Here is a 10,142-nt window from a genome sequence, read left to right as displayed (position 1 = left end):
TCAGTCATCTAAGTATAACATGATCCGAATTAACTAGGCCGTGTCCGATCATCACATGAGACGGACTAGTCAACATCGGTGAACATCTTCATGTTGATCGTATCTTCTATACGACTCATGCTCGACCTTTCGGTCTTCTGTGTTCCGAGGCCATGTCTGTACATGCTAGGCTCGTCAAGTCAACCTAAGTGTTTGCATGTGTAAATCTGTCTTACACCCGTTGTATGTGAACGTTAGAATCTATCACACCCGATCATCACGTGGTGCTTCGAAACAACGAACTGTCGCAACGGTGCACAGTTAGGGGGAACACTTTCTTGAAATTATTATGAGGGATCATCTTATTTACTACCGTCGTTCTAAGTAAACAAGATGCAAAAACATGATAAACATCACATGCAATCAAATAATAAAAGTGACATGATATGGCCAATATCACATAGCTCCTTCGATCTCCATCTTGGGGCTCCATGATCATCTTGTCACCGGCATGACACCATGATCTCCATCATCATGATCTCCATCATCGTGTCTCCATGAAGTTGCTCGCCAACTATTACTTCTACTACTAAGGCTAACGCGTTTAGCAATAAAGTAAAGTAATTTACATAGCGTTTCTCAATGACACGCAGGTCATACAAAAAATAAAGACAACTCCTATGGCTCCTGCCGGTTGTCATACTCATCGACATGCAAGTCGTGATTCCTATTACAATAGCATGAACATCTCATACATCATATATATATATATCATTCATCATTCATCACAACTTTGGCCATATCACATCACAAAACACTTGCTACAAAAACAAGTTAGACGTCCTCTAATTGTTGTTGCATGTTTTACGTGGCTGCAATAGGGTTCTAGAAAGAGCGTTTTCTTACCTACGTGAAAGCCACAACGTGATTTGTCAACTTCTATTTACCCTTCATAAGGACCCTTTTCATCGAATCCGCTCCAACTAAAGTGGGAGAGACAGACAACCGCCAGCCACCTTATGCAACTAGTGCATGTCAGTCGGTGGAACCGGTCTCACGTAAGCGTACGTGTAAGGTTGGTCCGGGCCGCTTCATCCCACAATACCGTTGAAGCAAGATAAGACTAGTAGCGGCAAGAAAGTTGACAACATCAACACCCACAACAAATTGTGTTCTACTCGTGCATAGAGAACTACGCATAGACCTAGATCATGATGCCACTGTTGGGAAACGTTGCAGAAAACAAAAAAATTTCCTACGGTTTCACCAGGATCCATCTATGAGTTCATCTAGCAACGAGTGGTTTGATGCATCTACGTACCTTGTAGATCGCGAGCGGAAGCGTTCAACGAACGGGGATGAGGGAGTCGTACTCGACGTGATCCAAATCACCGAAGATCCTAGCGCCGAACGGACGGCACCTTCGCGTTCAACACACGTACGGTCAGCGTAACGTCTCCTCCTTCTTGATCCAGCAAGGGGGAAGGAGAGGTTGAGGAAGATGGCTCCAGCAGCAGCACGACGGCGTGGTGGTGTTGGAGCTGCAGTACTCCGGCAGGGCTTCGCCAAGCTCTATGGAGAAGGAGGAGGTGTTGGAGAGGGAGAGGGAGGCACCAATGGCAAAGGTAAGAGGTCCTCCATCCCCCCCACTATATATAGGGGGGCCTAAGGGGGGGCGCCGGCCCTAGGAGATGCAATCTCCTAGGAGGGCGGCGGCCAAGGGGTGGGGGGCTTGCCCACCAAGCAAGGGGGCGCCCCCCTTTAGGGTTTCCCCCACCCTAGGCGCATGGGCCCTAGGGGGAAGTGGCGCCCCAGCCCACTTTGGTCTGGATCCCTTCTCACTTCAGCCCATGGGGCCCTCCGGGATAGGTGGCCCCACCCGGTGGACCCCCGGGACCCTTCCGGTGGTCCCGGTACAATACCGGTGACCCCGAAACTTGTCCCGACGGCCGAAACAACACTTCCTATATACAATTCTTTACCTCCGAACCATTCCAGAACTCTTCGTGACGTCCGGGATCTCATCCGGGACTCCGAACAACATTCGGGTTACTGCATATACATATCCCTACAACCCTAGCGTCACCGAACCTTAAGTGTGTAGACCCTACGGGTTCGGGAGACATGTAGACATGACCGAGATTGCTCTCCGGTCAATAACCAACAGCTGGATCTGGATACCCATGTTGGCTCCCACATGCTCCTCGATGATCTCATCGGATGAACCACGATGTCGAGGATTCAAGCAATCCTGTATACAATTCCCTTTGTCAATCGGTATGTTACTTGCCCGAGATTCGATCGTCGGTATCCCAATACCTCGTTCAATCTCGTTACCGGCAAGTCACTTTACTCGTACCGTAATGCATGATCCCGTGACCAGACACTTGGTCACTCTGAGCTCATTATGATGATGCATTACCAAGTGGGCCCAGTGATACCTCTCCGTCATACGGAGTGACAAATCCCAGTCTTGATCCGTGTCAACCCAACAGACACTTTCGGAGATACCCGCAGTATACCTTTATAGTCACCCAGTTACGTTGTGACGTTTGGTACACCCAAAGCACTCCTACGGTATCCGGGAGTTACACGATCTCATGGTCTAAGGAAAAGATACTTGACATTGGAAAACTCTAGCAAATGAACTATACGATCTTGTGCTATGTTTAGGATTGGGTCTTGTCCATCACATCATTCTCCTAATGATGTGATCTTGTTATCAATGACATCCAATGTCCATAGTCAGGAAACCATGACTATCTGTTGATCAACGAGCTAGTCAACTAGAGGCTTACTAGGGACATGTTGGTGTCTATTATTCACACATGTATTACGATTCCCGGATAACACAATTATAGCATGAATAAAGACAATTATCATGAACAAGGAAATATAATAATAATGCTTTTATTATTGCCTCTAGGGCATATTTCCAACATCGTCCGCCTTGTGGTTCCACTCAAAAAAAGTGGTCTTCTTCATGAGTTGGTATAGGGGAAGGGCCTTCTCGCCCAGCCGACTGATGAATCGGCTGACGGACGCCAAACAGCCAGTGAATTTTTGTACGTCCAGTAGTTGGCTGGGTACCTCCATCCTTTCAATTGCCTTGATCTTCACAGGGTTGCATTCTATGCCGCGTTCGGAGACCAGGAAACCAAGGAGCTGGCCTGCTGGTACTCCAAAGACGCATTTCTCTGGGTTGAGCTTGATCTGAAATCGGCGCAAGTTGTCGAAGGTCTCCTTGAGGTCTTCCAGCAGTGTTCCACGCTTCTTTGTCTTTACCAGCACATCATCCACGTAGACGTGAGCATTTTTGCCGAGCTGCTTGAGGAGACACTTCTGCATGCATCGTTGGAAGGTGGCGCCGACGTTCCTCAAGCCGAACGTCATGGTTAGGTAGCAGAAAGCTCCAAACGGCGTGATGAAGGTAGTTTTTAGCCTATCGGCTGGGTTTAACTTGATCTAGTGATACCCTGAATATGCATCCAAGAAACTCAACAGCTCGCATCCGGCTGTGGAGTCTATCACTTGGTCGATCCTTGGCAAGGCAAACTGGTCCTTGGGGCATGCTTTGTTGAGGCTTGTGTAGTCAATACACATTCGCCACTGCTTGTTCTTCTTTGGTACCAAGACCGGGTTGGCCAGCCATTCTGGGAAGAATACTTCCATGATGAAGCCGGCTGCGAGCAGTCGGGCTATCTCTTCTCCAACAATTCTCCTCTTCTCTTCTGACAAGCGGCGTAAAGGCTGTCTGACTGGTTTGGCATCATATCGGACGTGTAATTTGTGCTCGGCGAATTCCGTCAGGACACCTGGCATGTCCTTGGGGGACCATGCGAAGATGTCTTGATTCTCATGGAGGAAATCAACGAGCTCGCCTTCTTATTTGCTGTCGAGGTGGACGCCTACGACAGCGTACCTCTCTGGGTGCTCCGGGTCCAAAGGTATCTTCTTTGTTTCCTTGGCCGGCTTGAACGAGCCCTCAGCTTCCGACTCTTTGGGATCAGGCGACATCTTTGGCTGCTTGCTTGCCATCGCCACAACTCGATCTAGCAGTCGCTTCTTAGCTGCAATCACGAGGGACTCGGCTAGCCGACTACTCTCCGATGCGTAGGCGGACGACCTCTTGTAGTTGCCAGTTATGGTCAGAATCCCTTTGGAACTCGGCATCTTCATCTTGAGGTAGGCATAGTGGGGGACGACCATGAACTTGGCCAGGGCTGGCCGGCCAAGCAGTGCATGGTATGGGCTCTCTAGGTCCACCACCTTGAACCATATTGACTCACGGCGGAAATGATCTTTGTCTCCGAAGAGGATGTCGATCAAGATCTTGCCGATTGGTGAGCAGGAAAGGCCAGGGACTATGTCGTGGAACACCGTTCGGCTGGACTGTAGTTGCCTCTGCCTGATTCCCAACTTCTCCATGGTGTCTTTGTACAAGATGTTGATGCTGCTGCCGCCGTCTATCAGGACTCTGGAAAAATGAGCAGCTCGCTTGTCCGTGGCAAAGGTGGCGTCCAAAACCAAAGCATAGGAGTCGGGTCTGGGCATTACTTCGGGGTGGTCAGCCCAACTCCAACTGATGGGCTTTTCTGACCAGTGCATGAACTCCGGTGTGTCAGAACCTACTGCATTCATCTCCTGCTGCTGCAGCTATCTGCCACGTCAATCGTCGGCCACACTGGTGAACACGACGTATGCTCCCTGCTCTTCTGGATACTCGTCTTGCACTGCGTCGACTGGTCTGATCGCCGGCTGCTTGGGCGGAGGGGGAGGCGGCTGCCCAGCAGGTGGGGGAGGCAAAAGGCCGTCTCCCTATGCGATCCTGGTGAGCTAGTGGCATTTCCGAGTGGTGTGGTTGGACGACTTCGCGCCACTGTGGAACTTGCAGGGCCCATCCATAGTCTGCTCATATGAGAAAGCCGGCTGCCAGTTGGACTTGCCGCCCTTCTGACGTCTGAGAGGAGGCTGCCCTTCCGGCTGTTCGTCTTCAACTGTTTCCACCTGCCGCCTGGTGGAAGTCGGCAGGGGGGGCTTTACGCTTGTGGTCGTTCTGCTGTTGACGTTGACTGGTGTCTCCGGCTGGGGTTCGGGGGGCCTGAGGAGCCACTTTGCCAGTTGCGCTGACCTGAATCTCCGTCTTCATGGAGGAATCGGCCGTGGCGTATTTGTCTGCTATGATCAACAGCTCGTCGAGGGTTTCCGGCTCGTCGCAGAGAAGCCTGTGCTTGAGGAGGGTGCCCTCTCGGCATCCTGCAGTGAAGTACTCAATAGCCTGCACCTCGTGCATGCCCTCGCAAGAGTTGCGGAGCTCGGCCCAGCGCGTGAGGTAGTCACGAGTTGACTCGCTGGGGCCTTGCACGCACAAGGAGAGCTGGCGGGGTTTGGGAGGTCGCTTGTACGTGCTAGTGAAGTTGCGGACGAAGGCATCGGTGAAGTCGACCCAGCTGTTGATGCTGCGGGGCCTTAAGCTGTTCAGCCACGTCCGGCCGGGCCCTGGAGCATGAGTGGGACGTACTTCACAGCAACACGCTTGTTGCCGTTTGCTATGCTGACGGCCGTGGAGTAGTCGACCAGCCAGTCCTCCGGCTTCACGGAGCTGGTGTACTTGGGTGTGTCTCTGGGGAGCGTGAACCCTTTGGGGAAGGACTCATCTCGGACGCGGGGGCCAAAACACGGCGGACCCAACTAATCTTCTTCCTCAAGCGCCAGGGATCAGTGGAGACGGTCGATCCGATGGCGGGCGTCGTTCTCACCGACTCCCTCTCGGCGGCCAAGGCGGTCGCCGAGCGTCGGGTGATCAACAGGCGGCGGGGAGACTCGCCTTTCCCTCCGAGGGGGAGGAGGCGGACAGTCGTCCCGTCGTTCCACTGTTTTTGGGCGGCCGTCTCGGTCGTGCTCTATGGTGATGCGAGTTCGACTGCGGCTGGCAGCCGGCTCCTTGTCTTTTCTCGGCGTCCGAGACTCCGCGCCTTGGTATCGGCGTGTAAGCAGGTTGTCATTCCATTGGCGTGGTGCATCAGTGTGGCAGACGGCCTCGTTCTACTCAGCAGCCGCGTCAAGGAGTCGCGGGACGCGCTCCGTCATCAAGCGACGCTCTTCGCCCTCGAACTTGTCCAGCTCGTCCGCCGCCACCTGGGCGGCTCAAATATTCTCCGCATGTGTGGCGTAGACGGGGAGATTCGCCCCGAACAGATCGGCGATAGCCGCACCGCGCTGCTGGACCGTGCCAAGGCAGTTAGGCCTAGCTGGAGCCGGTGTGCCGCCCACCGCGTGGTCCATCTCGCGCTGGTAGGCTTTTGACAGGCGTCTCATGTTGGCCAGCTTTTTGGTGCCTTCGACTAGCTGAAGGCGGCATGCCTCCAGCGTCTCGGCGTCGGCATCGTCAGGGATGGGCGCTGCCAGGTCTTGCAGCGCCGCATGGAGCGGGTCGTAATCACCCCCACCGGAGTGCTCGCCATGATCGATGACAAGCACTTCCGTGACGGTGCTTCCACCGCTCTCCGCGCGAGGAAGCGGCTCGTCATAGACCACCACGTTGGTGGGGAACATGTCAAGCGACACGGTGTCGGAGTCGACCAACATCGGATCAGTGGAGCCTACGGACTCCAAGTCCCCTGCTGGCTCGCTGGCGACGTGAATTGATCGAGGAGGCCCGCGAGGAGGCTCTCGGGGCCGCCTGTGCCCGCGTCGGATGCGGGTTCGTCAGAGAGGCGGACCTCGCCTACAAGATCAGCGAGGCAACTGGCCGTGCAGGCGATTTCAGCGCCATGCAGCGCGTCGGCGTAGACTCCGTCTGGCGTGCCAGGTTGGCTGCGCTCGCCAGGGAGGAAAAGGTTTCCCGTCCAGAACAGGTATCCGGACGACGGTGCCCCAGGCCCCATGGTGGGCGCCAAATGTCGGGGGTTGGGTGTGACATATGCCAATGGATGGCTTATCATGGTGGGGGCGAGTAGAACGTTGTCGGTGCCTGGAAACGGGATGAGGAGTAGACACGAACGACGGCGGACTTTACCCAGGTTCGGGGCTCTCCTAGGAGATAACACCCCTAGTCCTGCTCTGCGGGGTCTCCGCATGATCACTAAGGCAAAAGTGAGTACAATGGTGCTCCTCGAGCTGTATTTGTGGACATGAGGAGACTAGGCCAGCTCTCCCCCTTCTCTAGGGTCTGGTCTAGTTCTAATGGATCGGAACCCTTTGCATGGGTGCCCTGGGGGGTTTATATAGGCCTACCCCCAGGGGTACAATGGTAAACCGACTGGGCGCAGGGCCCAGCCATCAGTCTCTTCGCCTGCCGGCCTCTATGCCGACTGCTGGGGCCCGCCGGCTGGTGGGCCCCGCCGACTGGTCTGGTACGGAGCCGACAGGCCGTACCCGCCGTTTGCGGGTCTTGCCGACTACCTATTACTGTAGTCATGCCTCTAATGACGCAGGCTTGGTCATGGGGTCGTGGCTACAGCCCTGCTACCTGGCGGGCGATTACTGTAGCCACTCCCCGTCTCGTCTGGTTAATGGCGCGTGGGACCCATAGGAGGGGCTGGCCGACTTCCGGGGGCCGGCTCCCTTCGGGTCCGACTGGTGGCGCTCTTGTCGCCTTCTGGACTCTCACTGACCGGTAGGGCCCATCATACGTGGAAAGTACCGACAGGCCATCATGGGTGCAGGACTCCGCCCACTGTTGCTGATGTCAGGGATGGCATGACAACAGTGCCTCGCTGGACGGCGATCTTCACTGGTACGACGCACTGTGGCCTAGCCATCCCATGAAAAGGGGAGGGAGTGGGCTTTATTATTGTCACTCCCGTCCCATCGCCCCTTATGAGGGCATGGGCTTTGTTGGTGTCGTGGGCCGACTCCCCGTGGCTGGCTTCTCTAGGAGCCGCCAGGCGGGAGTCGGCCCATCTTGACCTCGCCTCCAGGACTCGGCCGCATGCGGGCAGTCGGCTGCTCCTTTAGCCGGCCTCTGGAAGGCGGCTCTCCATCTTGGTGTCTTGAGGGGCACAGTCAGCCCCGATGTCTTGAAAGGTTCTGGGCCTCGGGTTAGCCTACCCGTGGCCCATTACTCCGACACACTCGTAGACAATTAGCAAACTATTGTGAACATCACGCGTTTGTCTCATGTGTTGAACCCCAAAAGGTCTATGAGGCTCTCGAAGATCCGGATTGGCTCAATGCCATGCATGAAGAACTCAACAACTTCGAGCGCAACAAAGTATGGAGATTGGTGCCAAGGCCAACGGGGAACCACAATGTCATTGGAACCAAGTGGATATTCAAGAACAAGCAAGATGCTCATGGGATTATCATTCGCAACAATGCTCGTTTGGTAGCACAAGGCTACTCCCAAGTCGAGGGTATTGACTACGGTGAAACCTTTGCTCCCGTTGCTCGTCTTGAATCCATTCGCATGTTGATTGCATATGCTTCTCATCATAACTTTAAGTTACAAAAAATGGATGTGAAGAGTGCTTTTCTTAATGGTCATATTAATGAATTGGTATATGTCAAGCAACCCCCCGGGTTCGAGGATCCCTACTTTCCCAATCATGTGTATCAACTCGATAAGGCACTCTATGGCCTTAAACAAGCCCCACGCGCGTGGTATGACCACATTACCGAGTTGTTACAAGATCGTGGTTTCGAAGTTGGGCTAATCGACCCCACTCTTTGTACTAAGAAGGTCAAAGGGGAGTTGTTTGTGTGCCAATTATATGTTGATGATATTATCTTTGGTTCCCCTAACAAAGCTTTCAATGAGGAATTTGCCACTCTCATGACCTCAAAGTTCGAGATGTCTTCCATGGGAGAGTTGAAGTTCTTCCTCGGGTTTGAAGTGAAGCAAAGGAGAGAAGGAACCTTCATCAACCAAGCCAAATACACTCAAGACATGCTCAAGAGATTCAAGCTAAGTGATGTCAAGCCGGCTTCCACTCCAATGCCCACCAAGTGCCAACTTGACATTGATCCCAATGGTAAAGCGGTGGATCAAAAGGTATATCGCTCCATGATTGGCTCCTTGCTTTACCTTTGTGCATCTAGACTAGATATCATGTTGAGTGTGGGAATTTGTGCATGTCAGGTGAATCTTTCGATATTTGGCTCATACCCCAAACTTTGGCTTATGGTACCCAAGAGGAGCAAACTTCAAGATTGTAGGATATTCAGACTCCGATTGGGCGGGAGACAAAGTGGATATGAAGTCCACTTCCGGAGGGTGCCAATTTCTTGGTTGCTCTTTGGTGAGTTGGTCTTCCAAGAAACAAAGTTGTGTGTCTCTCTCGTCCACCGAAGCGGAGTATGTGGCAGCATGTAGTTGTTGTGCACAACTTGTTTGGATGAGGCAAACTTTAAAGGATTACGGTGTCATTTGTGACAAAGTGCCTCTTTGGTGTGACAATGAAAGTGCCATCAAGATTTCTCTCAACCCAGTCCAACACTTCAAGACGAAGCATATTAAGATTCGGTATCACTTCATCCGGGATCACATTAGGCGAGGGGAGATCGAGCTCCACTCTGTCAACACTCATGATAACCTTGCAGATATATTCACGAAGCCCTTGGATGAAGCAAGATTTCGCGAGTTAAGGCATGAGCTAAATATCATTCATTCGAGCAATGTGACTTGAACCCTTGCACAACCCACCACACTCATCTTGATGTCTAGTTTAGATGTAGGCATGGACATAGGGGGAGTGTTGTTCTCTCAATGAACTTTCCCTCCCCCCATAATGCACAAACTAATCAAACTCTTTCACATTAGCCATTTTTTATGGTACTTGTGCATCAAAGATGAGTGTTGGTCATGGGCCCAATGTTAAAATCTTCGCGGCACCATACCACTGAACTCAAACATAGGTGGCCTCGGCCACCGCCCTCTCTTGGAGAGGTGTGAGTTTCTCGTTCCCTTTTGTTGGTTTTGTGTGTGTGTTTGTGCGTGTTTTCTTCTTGGTTTCTTTTCTTGAGATAAGCCTTTTTGGCAAGTCATTTTTGCGGCTGAGCGGTACTGCCACTGTGTGCGCGGTACTACCGCTGATGAGTGTCAAGCGGTACTACCGCCCACCCAGCGGTACTACCGCTGCGGGGCGGGCGATGGGGGGTTATGTTGGGGCAGGGGGAGTTGTTTTCTCCCCCATACCCATTCGCCCCCAGTCGCTCGTCTT

The sequence above is a fragment of the Triticum dicoccoides genome, chromosome 1A (genome assembly GCF_002162155.2).
Source record: "Triticum dicoccoides isolate Atlit2015 ecotype Zavitan chromosome 1A, WEW_v2.0, whole genome shotgun sequence".
NCBI lineage: Eukaryota > Viridiplantae > Streptophyta > Magnoliopsida > Poales > Poaceae > Triticum > Triticum dicoccoides.
This window is presented reverse-complemented; position numbering follows the sequence as displayed.